Raw genomic sequence first — 12,235 nt, forward strand, 5'->3', positions numbered from 1 at the left:
ACAGTAATAAATGTGTCCAGGATTGACAGATTGTGTTCAGTCAACTATGGCGTCGAAACTTTTCTCACGGCAAATGTATCAAAATCAGATGTTTCCCATTTTTATCAAGACCGATTCTGTCTGTGATCTTCTTCTTAAAGATGTCTTAATTCATGTTTGGAAATGATCATATGCGGTTAAACAGCAATGGTTTTTTTTGTGTGAGAGTGAGTGAGTGAATATTGATATACTGGAATATTGCTATATCACGGCGGGGGACACCAGAATTGGAATCCACACATTGTACCCATTTGGGGAAATTGAACCCAAGTCCTTAACGTTGTAACCACGAGGCTACCCCACCACCCCGTTTTAAGTATGACATAATCATGTTCCAAATTTAACTTATCCAGGTTGTAACCCGCTGTAGAATTTAAAGCTGTCCAGATAACAAGAAGTGGTCAATATGGTTGGGATACGGTCCCCCGTAGTGATATGCTGGTCGTAAGACAAAACCGAAATGGGAATCATAATAAGTGCATTTATAATGTCCTAAACTCCATTCATTAGGTGAATGCTCATAGCGCTAACAATCAAACCGCAGCACATTATTGCCTGTTAGGCGCTGGAATGTTATAGTCAAATGACTTATCCCCCCGGGTACCCATTTCCTGCTGGGTGAATAGAGGCAATGTTGAACAAACTCACTTGCCTAAGGGGGCAGGACAGAAGTCCTAGAAACTCTCAGGAGTCAAGCTGCCAAACACGGTCACCCATCAAAGGACTCTCCGCGACCGGTGTTGCTTAACTTCAACTGATTCGTGAGCTGAGCTCTATGCACCGGACCACACACCGCTGCAATCGGATGGACATGCTCTGTGACAGATGGTACTCGTATTGTCAGACTCAGATTCAGACTCAGACTCGTTTATTCAATACTGCAGGCCATATGACCTGAGGTACAATTACATCAGAACATATTATTTTGTCACGTGGATGTGATATAATAAACAAAACTTATAATTAAGAACGGCGTGCATTAAATACATGCTTCAAATATAATGATAGTAATTTGATTGTTTGTGGATTTTGTGAAGAAATAAGTTTGGCACAACAGAGGTCAACCAAGGTAAATATTTCATTCGGAGTGCAGAATATTTTGGACAGGAAAATAGTATGTGAACGTCATCTTCGATGTTGAGATCCATGCAATGTTCACAGCAGATGGTATAGTCGTACTGTTGTTTCTCCTTCCTGTATGCATTTACCTTCAGATTGTTCAATGCTATTCTGAATTTACAGAATGCACGTACCAAAGACGTGTCTTAAAGAGAGAGATAGTACATGTTTCCGAGTTAAAATCAGTTTTAAATCCAGAGTATAATGACAGATAACTTGAGGTAGAAATAGACAAATGCCAATCCTGGATAAAGATATTCTGTAACCTTTGTTTGAAAGTGCTGATAAATACCTTCCGTCACCCACTTGTTGTGATATCCAGGTCCATGCGAAATCTGTTGAACACCCAGTTATGTATTCCGTTATCGTCTAAAGATTTGAGAAGAAGATAGCTCTGCCTTAGATATCTAAAGGAGTCCCAGAGGCCAAGGTAAGTTGCGTATCCGGGTAAAATACGCATAGAAAATTTCAAATTACGCATTGAAAAATAATTGTTGCGTACCAATTACGCATTTAAAATGTTAGATATGCAAAAAGTTTAAAACAAATGCGTACGGAATATATTTATAAAAATCGCTTGTGTAATGAAAAAGACATCGATTGCTATCAAGTTGTACTGTTAGTATAGGACAAGTGTTGTACTACCAGTATAGAATTAGTGATTTTTTATGAAATCATTTCCATTATATTTAAGATGGTTTTGATTAGGTATGACATAAGGCAGAACATACCTGCTAAGAAAACTTACTTACTACTTAGGTGAGTAAAATGACTGAAAATCGCACATATTTGAAAGCAGTGGGTAACGGAAAATGAAATACCCACTCAACATTCATAATACCCACTCCAAAAAAATACAGTGGGTACAGTACCCACATGAGCTAAATCTTATCTGGAGCTCTGGAGTCCATTCGTAGTAGTTTCAACCAGTATTTGATTATTGTCATTCTGGTATACACAAATATACTGCAGCGACCTGTTTCACCCAATATTGCTTTGTTTGATGCAAATTCCCTAAGATATGAATCGTTTAAGGAATGAGGTATGGATTCGTGTTATCAACCACTGGGATGTCTTGTCCAGCTTTAATTGTTTGCGCCACGACGCCGCGAAATGAACAAATACTGATTGCTGCAAGTAACATGTAGCCAGTATATATCCGTTGACGGTCGACGGGGTTGTCCATTGGTTGAGATTTACGTTTGTGACGGGTACAAGAGTGAGAATGTCAACACGTGTGAGGGTGAGTTTAGTTTTTTACGCCGCTTTTAGCAATATTCCAGCAATATCAGGGCGGAGGAAATGGGCTTCACACATTCTACCCGTGTGGGGAATCGAACCCGGGGCTTCAGCGCGACGAACAAACGCTTTACCCACTAGGCTACTTCACCGCTCCTACACGTTTGAAAGTCTAGTACTGTCTAAAGCAAAACCGAAATTGTAACCTGATACACGTGATCTTTATATACTACTCATACTTTGATAAGGATCACAAAAATTCACAACTTTACTTATACGTAGATTTATAATTTGAAATTGTGTCTATTTAAAACTGGAAAAATAATGATATGGTAACACCTCTTTAGGCAAACAGACACTTTAATCTAACCTTATGCACCTGATACATGAGCAACCATAAACATGGTTTACATGGCACCAATCATCCATTTTGCAAATCATGGAACGGGTCATTGACAAGTACACAACATCTGTCAGTAGTAGGTATGGGGTTCACAAGATGCAATGACATAATGAAACCTACGGTCCATGCATACTATAAGCTTACACATTGAAACCAAATTTGACCCCACATCATAGTTTTCTGGTGAATCCATGATTAGATCCTTAGCAAAATGTGAATAGTATAAGACACACACCGAGTGAGTGAGTGAGAGAAGCTCAAGTTCGACTCCAAACATGGTTTCAATGTTTATGGGTCTCTATTGTCTTCCCCGCTGCGATTTTACAAAGCTTTTGCCGAGAGCGGAGTAAAACTCAATTCACTCCCTTACTCAATTAATACATGCACATTATGCCGTTGACATACGGCAGGATATTTGCCGTGGTCGCGAACTGAACGGACTTGATGGTACACATATATTTATCTCAGCTATCAAGACCAAGAGGAAAGGCCTTGTCTTACCTTGACTTGCCTGATCAATCAACTTGTACCTGTGAAGGTTACAAGTCCGTACATGAAAGGATTCTCTTCAACGTCCACTCTCATTCATCAACAAGATATGCCGTAAACAGCTTACGTAGGACTCTGCCGTCACTGCACACATACACATGAGTACAAGTTAAGCAGAAGTTAATGTATGAAGCAGCAATCCTTTTTGAATCATCACTAAAGACTTTGAGAACAGAGATATTGTTATACCACGGATTCACCATGATGGTATGGATTTAAGGTACTGGAGACTTGGTATACCCAGGACTCACCATGGTGAAAGAGGGATGAGGTACTTAGGACTTGGTATACCCATAACTCACCATTATAATATAGTGATTAGGTACTGGGGACTTGTATACCCAGAACTGACCATTATAAGATAGTGATGTGGTACTGGAGACTTGTTATACCAAGAACTCAAGATGATGAGATAGTGATGGGGTAGTGGTGACTTGTTACACCCAGGACTCACCATGTCGAGATAGAGATGGGGTACTTGCACCGCGTTACACCCAGAACACTGGTTACTGGCATGATGAGCAAACGCCGTAAGCATTATACCTAGCCTCACAGACTTAAATGCCATTTTGCGTTTATACTACAAAAATGGATGGTCAAAAGAACCATGTTTCTTAATAATTTATCTTTTGTGGTTGTGTGATGTGTACGTTAAGGGGCTTAAAGAATCATAACGTCCAATGATCATATGGGGACAGGATCACAGGACGCTTCTGATGTGTGTTCTGTATATTCTTCAGTAGAGAATACAGGACAAAGACGTGTTGCTAGTGTGTCATTGCTTTGATAATTATATAGGCTGAGAGTCTTTGAACGAAATAGTTGCAGCAACGATATTGGGAAAGTACGGAAATAGTTTAGATACATTAGGAGTCTTTATCCTTTCACCGTTAATCCATATATTAACCTCATGAAAGTCCATGTCGAACTGAGCTGTCTCATGGCTTTTTCAGCCGTAGGGACATATACTCATGCCAATAACGGTTGTCACCCCTTCATTTTTTTTAATTGGAGACGGGGTGGGGGTGGGGGTGGGGGTGTGTGTGTGGCTTGGGGTGGGGAGTGGGGTGACAACCATTATTGGCATGAGTGTATATGCACTACACAAAGCAACCCCATACGGCTAAACATTGATGGGGTTGCTATGTGCCAAGACCAAAATAAATCTGACGTTGTGTTTGGGCATCGAAATGGTGCATTTTAGGGTTCATTTTAAGCCAAAATTAGCAAATAAAATATTGGGAGCTTTTTCACATGTGTGTATTTATATATACTCACCCCCTTTAATTTTTTTAATTGGAGAGGAGGTTGGGGTGTGAGGTGTGTGCTGGTTTGGGTTGGGGAGGGGAGTGACAACCATTATTGGCATGAGTATATTTGAAACTAAGATTAAGATGCGTCAGTTCTAGCCAAAATCACATTGCATCTCTTTAAAGTAAGTCTGATTTATCCCCTGTTGTAAACTCAAGATATCCTCTCTTGGAGGGGGGTGGGTGTGTGTGTGTGTGTGTGTGTGTGTGTGTGTGTGTGTGTTAGCCTAGGGGGTCAAGCGTTTGCTCGTCACGCCGAAGGCCCGTGTTCAATTCCCCACATTGGTAAAATGTGAGAAGCCCATTTCTAGTGTCCCCCGCCGTGATATTGCTGGAATATTGCTAAAAGCGGCGTAAAATCAAACTCACTCACTCACTCTCTTGGAGTGGCCATACTCACAACAACTTCAGTAATGCCATTAATTACACTGTTCATCAACCTCATTGTATAAACTCAAATATTCTTCATGTATATCCTGCAATAAAGACGTCTATCCATAAGACAATGTTCATCTTCAAGATATCCCTCTTAAATGTTGCACAGAATATCTACAACTAATTATAAAAAGCAATCAGAACAGGAAGTGGTCATTTCCCGGCATCTGGTCACTCCAGGTCATCAATTGTCAGAACTCGATCACCATTCTTTCAATTCCAAATGTAGGCCACGCGTGATTCCGAGAGACCCATTATGGTAGATTGTATGCCTTTATATATCAATAAGCGGCTTGTCTCGACCCATGAATACTCGGGTATTCAGAACCTTACCACACACATCTCAGGAGTCTTTCTCATGTTGATGCAATTATCGTTGTTTTCAGAATACTCATAGGTAGCCTGAATACATCACACGTAATGAATCTGTTCACAAAACACGTTCATTCCAGCAATCATCTGTATTGTATGCACGGGTATGTTTTCGACCGCCTGTACATTAATACATTTGTGAGTATGTTTCCGTCCTTTGCTTTATAATGAGACCCCGTTTAGATGATTCAATGCAGATTTATTTCGGGCAAGATGTATTTCGCATTCAATGCAGATGTATTTCGGGGAAGATGTATTTCGCATTCACTTCAGGTGTATTTCGGGGAAGATGTATTTCAAATTCACTTCAGGCATAATTCGGGAAAGATGTATTTCGCGTTCAATGCAGATGTATTTCGGGGAAGATGTATTTCTCATTCACTTCAGATGTATTTCGGGCAAGATGTATTTCGCATTCAATGCAGATGTATTTTCTGGAAGATATTTTTCGCATTCAATGGTGATGTATTTCGGGGAAGATGTATTTTGCATTCAATGCAGATGTATTTCGGGGAAACTGTACTCGCATTCAATGAAAATATATTTCGGGGAATATGTATTTTGCATTCAATGCCGGTGTATTTCGGGGAAGCTATATTTCGCATTCAATGAAGATGTATTTCGGGGAAGATGTATTTCGTGTCCGATGCAGTTGCATTTCGGGGAAGCTATTTTCATCAAAGAAACCTTTGTAAAAGGAAACAATTCATTCTCTATATGTGATTCTGTAATGGAAGGCCATAACCAAGAATGTCCATCGCGTAAGCGGATGAAGTCATCAGGTTGAAGAGGTACTTCATCATTATGTCCGGCACCAGGCTTCCAAGGATGAAGACAGCATGACCTCTGCCGTGTCCTTGGAAAACAGATAATGCTCAGCTGGAGGTGGGATCAAGTCATGTTATAAGTAGATGTAAAGGACAATATCTTCCTGGATGGAGTACCTGTTCCTGGAGTACAAGTTCTGAGCCTCGCATATACTCACGGACAAAAGAAAGTATACACCTGTGTTTGATCAGGATCGTTGATATACGTTTACAACGTTTCGCGGACTGTTTTGAGCCTGGTAACGTTTTGATAGCGCTTGTGAATTTTTATATATTTCTTTTTCAACCAGTTATCTAGAAAAATAAGTGATGTTATCTCATGTGTAATAGTGACATCATTTATGTGGACATTACATGACTGACTGACTGACTGAATTTTGGTTTTACGCCGCTTTTAGCAATATTCCAGCAACATCACGGCGGGGGACACCAGAAAAGGGCTTCACAAATTGTACCCATGTGGGGATTCGAACCCGGGTCTTCGGCGTGACGAGCCAACGCTTTAACTACAAGGCTACCCCACCGCCCGGACATTACATGAAGTCACAGGGTTATAGCCACACAACCTTCAGCAGCTGAGCGAATTCTTTGCCGTGACAATGGAGTAAATTTGAAAACTTGTGAAAATATTGCTGAAGTGAAAACCATGGACAAACCTCGTTTTACTTACAGTCATTGGAAACTTCGCTTCACGTACAATCTCATCTCCTACACACAGTAGCAAAAATGACATACAAAATGCATCATACTGAGACGACTGACTTAAGATAATCGATGGCCAGGAATGTGCCCACATACATCAGGTTCCGTATATTCATGGACATTGTCATCAGGTTCATATGGCACAAAAGCAACTGATATATATTATCGCTGTTGTCTGGGTTTGGGGGGATGTGGGGTACCCGAAGATGACCCGGGTTCGATTCTCCACATGGGTACAATGTGTGAAGCCCATTTCTGGTGTCCCCCGCCCCGATATTGCTAAACGCAGCGTAACACTAAACTCACTCACACACTCTGGCTTCGAATCCCTCGCTTTTTGACGGTCTGGGTTAGTTGGCGTGGGTTAGTGCTCGTGGGTTCCTCCAAACCAACATGACTTCTGGCTTTACTCAAATATTAAGATGTTACGACGCTAATCTGTTAAAAAGAGAATTACTGTCTCAACGTCTGCACGTCTTTCCGTCAGTCTGTCTGTCCATTTATAGGGCCGTGAAGATCCGGCTTAGAATTGGTCTTCAGCAGCCCATGCTAATTCTAAAAGGCGACTAACGGGGTGGTCAGGCACGCTGAATTGGTTGACATATGTCATTGTATCCCAATCGTGTAGATCGATGGTCATGCTGTTGATCACTGGATTGCCTGGTCCAGATTCGATTTTTCACAGACCGCCGCCGGGAAATTTCTGAATGAGGCGCTAAACAACAAACCAACTCACAAACCATGTATATGATTCTCAGGCTGTACTCCACTGTACTCCATGTATATGATTCTCAGGCTGAACTCCACTGGTGTCTGCCTGACTGCGTGTCTATCTGTTAGCCTGTATGACTGCCTGACTATGCAACCTCCTGCCCGTCTCTGTTGGCCTACAATCTGTCTGATTCGTTTATATTCTGATTTCACAAAAAAATATCTTCCATCGACACATTAACAAGCCATCTTGTATTTGTACCTGGCACTTTGTGCTTCCATTAGCGATATCATTTCCAGTGTGACCATCCAACACGACATATGATAGTCTCGATGTGGAACAAAACAAAACCTCTTATATTTTCTTGTATTCATTATATGCAAATGTCAAAGCAGTCGATAAGGGTTATAACACTTATATTCACATCCATTATCATCATAAACATAAACACCGAACCTACTTTACCCACGCGAAAATGCAAATGTAATAATCCCAAACGACATCACCAAACAGCTCATATGAATAACTACAAAGACTTAAAGAATTTTAAAATATTTATGAAACGGGTGGAAGTGTTATCGGGGTATCTTGACATGTAACGTTACTTTCCACCCTGCACGAACCTGCGCGAGTCATATGACTAAAATCACAAGCTTCCGCACGTCGCCATAGCAACAGAATCAATACAGCACGCGACGATGCGGCTTGGCATCATCGTGTTGGCTTGTGGATCTGACATCATGGGCAGATCGATAGTCGGTGCTGGATTTAAGCTGCGAGCTGGATCGGCCGCCATTGCCTACTGCCTGCCTTGCTGCCAGCACGGCAGAGATACGGGGACTTAACATATTGGGATAACTTGCTACCTGGTAGGTTTGACCATTTTGTAATATTTCCAACTGCAGCCGTGCATCACGTTGTTTAGCATCTGGTTTGGCCATCGAGATGTCTGTTTGCACCGTTGTCACGTTGTCATTCAACAGACATATCTTGGCCAGTCTGAGTAGACCGGGGATGTATTTTTTGAGGATTATAACTTGTTTTATTCTCTTGTGGTCAGTGATATATGTTTTATAATTATTGAAACATGATTCTTATATATGTGTGTCGAATATACTTGTTGCATATTATGACTGTTATAAGACTCATGGCATGTTCACGTGTTTATTAAGATGTTTACCAATACGTTTCTCTATATGGGTATGATATTACTGTATAACATATACTTAAATTTTAACTCACTTTGATATGGTGAAGTTCTGACATATTCTGAACTGAATATTTCAGTTTTGATACATACTATATTTACTGTGTGTATTTAATTTATTGAACTGAAAACAACATACACCATATCCCAACGCAGATGATGTGGTACATACAAAAAGAAAACTCCTCATTCGACTAAAGCGAAATGAAATTCGGATGTGTTAAAAAGATTTGAAATTGTTTTCTTGTTCTCAGTATTGTCGAATGAACTCGGCACAGAGTAGAGTGTGAAAGTGCTGAAATCCTGTGCATTTCATTATTTTCTCAATGTTTTATGGCTGTATACAAAATACTTTCGTCCAAGAACTCGTTGAAAACGATGTCCCGTTATGGTTCTTCAAAGACCTATCGCTTCTCTGGCCTACCATCGACACTTGGTTTGTCTCGAAGTGTGGTTAGTACGATTTTCCAAAAGACTTCGACAGTGTTTTTATATATAACAGATTAACATCATGTTGCTTTCATTATAACCCGTTAACCCTGTTTCGTTCATGTTTCTGTTTCTACCTGTTTGTGCTGACCTATCTGAGAGTGTAGTTAGGATTCTATTCAGGTTAACATTGTATCCGTTAAACAAGACTTCAGAAATTACCTTGTTCAAAGGCAAATCGAACCTATCAGTGGAATAGTTCGGAGCTTCGTTATAACCATTGTTACTATTTAATAGTAGATATATGTAAATGCCTGTGCTTACCTTAAAGTTTGACATTGATAATTTAGACACTAAATATCTGGATTATTGAGTGTCCATACTAACAGCGTTTAAGTGTGTAGCTTGAGATGAGCTTGAGATGAGCAGATTAGAACTGTACAGTGACGTCATATTTAAGTCCTTATTTTCAACGTGTTTATTCAACAAGCGATGTTAAGTTTGGTAGCTATCTCCATTCAAACGGGCAATTTTTCATGGAATGTACAAATTATGAACTTTTTAAAGGAAACATTGCCGTCTACCATACAGGACACACATTTACATTTGCTAGAGAGAAGTACAATAATGCATCATATATACACGTGTTGCATTTGTCGATTTTTTGGCATCTTTAAAACTATTTTATGAGTTAGGTAAAATACAGAAAAAACGTCACGTTCAAAATTATTTCGACGTGGGTATACTTGTGTGTATGCTTGTCAAATCCGTTCCCAGGTCGGTCTTTCTGTAATAGCCAACTGAGATGCCGCGGTGTTACGGGGCGGTGGGGTAGTCCAGTGATTAAAGCGTTCGCTCGTCACGCCGAAGACCCGGGTTCGATTCCACACATGGGTACAATATGTGAAGTCCATTTCTGGTGTTGCCCGCCGTGATATTGCTGGAATATGGCTAAAATCGCCGTAAAACTAAACCTCAGTCACTCACTCTCCCTAGTGTTACATGAATACTCAAGCCACAGTATATTGACTCAGAACCAGCAAGTTCTGGAATAAAAATTCATTGTCATGTGGAAGGCAGGGAAACAACATGTACCTTTTTCTTTAAACTGTCTTTAACGCAAGGATCGAACCCAGACCTTCCGCTCATCGGACGAACTTTCTTCCCTCTTGAGGCTTTGCAAGAGTTATCATTATGTGTCTTTGTATCGTTATGGTCTCGATAGAATTTTCAATGCGGTGCAATATCTGGTATTTACCATCGCTGGTAAACCTCGAGTATATTTCCGACTGCTCCAGTCTGTTTTAGCTTAGGTGTTTGGAAAGGACAGCCAATTATGACATCACACCTGGTGGCATGCGCAGTGTGCTGTGTGATCAACACGCCGGCGATAGTGACGTCTATTTCGACAGTGTGTGTAAAAGTAATTATCCGACATAGAAATCCATTATGTTACAGAGTCGCTAATGAGCGAAAATAACCCTAAAACCCGCTAACCGTTCGATTTCCGACCCTTCTCACCTCTTCTCTCTCACCACCTACCAGTCCACCCACCTTACCGATATTGTAAACAACATGGTCTAATGAGTATTTCTCAGTATTTTTAGGCAGCAGAATTTCTGCACTAAATTACACGCTGGCCTTAGTTCCAACAAAGGCATTATTGGCACTGTCATGCCGCGGGATTGTCTAGTCCTTCAATGGATTGTCTAGTCCATCAGTGGATTGTCTCGTCCATCTGTGGATTGTCTAGTCCAACAGTGGATTGTCTAGTCCTTCAATGGATTGTCTATTCCATCAGTGGATTGTCTAGTCCATCACTGGATTTTCTAGCTCAGCACTGGACTGTCTCGTCCATCACTGGATTGTCTAGTCCATCAGTGGATTGTCTAGTCCATCACTGGATTTTCTAGTTCAGCACTGGACTGTCTCGTCCATCACTGGATTGTCTAGTCCATCACTGGATTGTCTAGTCCATCACTGGATTGTCTAGTCAACTGGAGAGGACACTCATTTATTAACCGTCCATACATCTATTTTTGACCGTTAACATTTCTTTCTTTCATTGTACGCCACATTGACACGGCTGAACATCGAGTCAGCTTTCCGTCTGACACCACTTAACGGTTTTAAGCAGTTGTGTATAAATTTCTCTATAATACAATACAAGTCTTTAAATTTTATCAATATCATTTCATGAATTTTTCTTCATGACCAATTTAGAAAATGTTTTGAGTATAGCACCGGCAAGTGTACCTGTTTTCCAATGTCGTAACGCCGAATGCTCAGGTTCGATTCCACACATGGGTACCATTTCTGGTGTTCCCCGTGATATTGCTGGAATATTGCTAGAAGCTGCGTAAATCGCAACTCACTCACTCACCAAATGTCGTAATGGGGCGTGCGAGAAGCGCGACAGCACGTACCACCAATTGTTTTGGCCATTCCGCTAATGAAACTAATTTTTCTCTTAAGATAAATCGGAAGTTTTCAAAACCATATCACATCATTGTGAGTAGCTGGAAAAGATTATCAATCCCACATTGTCCCGTTGGTAGTAACAAAAACCTTTATCGAAGCCATATCGCACCATGGTTGGTAATCAGAAAGGCAATCTAACCATACTGGCTTCGTTAACAGCAGAAATACCATCGTAATATAGTCAGCCAGAGTAGCAACACTCTCTAGGCATTAGTGTAACCCGATCGATAGTCATCTTATTCCCGTTATGTAAATCGGACCAGATTCTAGTTCTTAGTGGTATGGTTTCCGAAATGAACTTGATCCTGTTAACCAATTCCTCAACTCCAGTAAATGTGGAATAAATCGCCAAGGGAAATGACGTCCTTCTACTCCCAATTCCAGAAGTTTCGAACAACATCGAAAAAACCC

General features: G+C 40.7%; 1 protein-coding gene across 2 annotated transcripts in view; it reads left to right on the forward strand.

Annotated features, from left to right (window-relative positions):
• Positions 1-8,465: 8,465 nt before the first annotated feature.
• LOC124281122 overlaps positions 8,466-12,235 on the forward strand; it is a 74,528-nt gene continuing 70,758 nt past the window's right edge. For both annotated transcript variants that reach the window (XR_006899852.1, XM_046717137.1), the window contains exon 1: positions 8,466-8,576. The gene's annotated coding sequence lies outside the window, so the exon portion shown is untranslated. The remainder of the gene's footprint in view (positions 8,577-12,235) is intronic.

Source organism: Haliotis rubra, unplaced genomic scaffold (assembly GCF_003918875.1).
Source record: "Haliotis rubra isolate DU_JTF1 unplaced genomic scaffold, ASM391887v1 Scf28, whole genome shotgun sequence".
NCBI classification, from domain to species: Eukaryota; Metazoa; Mollusca; class Gastropoda; order Lepetellida; family Haliotidae; genus Haliotis; species Haliotis rubra.